Source organism: Myotis lucifugus, unplaced genomic scaffold, assembly GCF_000147115.1.
Source record: "Myotis lucifugus unplaced genomic scaffold, Myoluc2.0 scaffold_206, whole genome shotgun sequence".
NCBI classification, from domain to species: domain Eukaryota; kingdom Metazoa; phylum Chordata; class Mammalia; order Chiroptera; family Vespertilionidae; genus Myotis; species Myotis lucifugus.
The window spans coordinates 766,603-767,369 of record NW_005871254.1 but is presented as its reverse complement, the minus strand read 5'-3'; the positions used below and the strand labels follow the sequence as shown (position 1 = coordinate 767,369).

General features: G+C 71.6%; 1 protein-coding gene across 1 annotated transcript in view; it reads right to left on the bottom strand.

The window, feature by feature from the left end:
* ALOX5 (arachidonate 5-lipoxygenase) overlaps positions 1-767 on the bottom strand; it is a 46,132-nt gene that overhangs the window by 4,287 nt on the left and 41,078 nt on the right. The gene's annotated exons all lie outside the window — the stretch shown is intronic.

Genomic DNA, 767 nt, shown 5'->3' with positions numbered 1-767 from the left:
GCCCCCATTCCTCCAGGGCCCCTCCTCCTACAGGGACCCCTCCTGCAGGTCCACCCCCCTCATCCAGAGCCCCTCCTCCTCCAGGTCCCCCAGCTCCTCCAGGACCTTCCTCCTCCAGGTCCCTCCTCCTCCAGGTTCCCCCTCCTCCTCCAGGTCCCCCCTCCTCCTCCAGGTCCCTCCTCCTCCTCCAGGGCCCCCTCCTCCTCCAGGTCCCCCTCCTCCTCCAGGACCCTCCTCCTCCAGGTCCCTCCTCCTCCTCCAGGTCCCTCCTCCTCCTCCAGGGCCCCCTCCTCCTCCAGGTCCCCCTCCTCCTCCAGGTCCCTCCTCCTCCTCCAGGGCCCCCTCCTCCTCCTCCAGGACCCCTCCTCCTCCAGGTCCCCCCTCCTCCTCCAGGTCCCTCCTCCTCCTCCAGGGCCCCCTCCTCCTCCAGGTCCCTCCTCCTCCTCCAGGGACCCTCCTCCAGGGCCCCCTCCTCCACCAGGTCCCCTCCTCCTCCAGGTCCCCCTCCTCCTCCAGGGACCCTCCTCCTCCAGGTCCCCTCCTCCTCCAGGTCCCCCTCCTCCTCCAGGTCCCCTCCTCCTCCAGGTCCCCTCCTCCTCCAGGACCCCCTCCTCCAGGGCCCCCTCCTCCTCCAGAGCCCCCTCCTCCTCCAGGTCCCCTCCTCCTCCAGGTCCCCCTCCTCCTCCAGGTCCCCTCCCCTCCTCCAGGTCCCCTCCTCCTCCAGGTCCCCTCCTCCTCCAGGTCCCCCTCCTCCTCCAGGTCCCCTC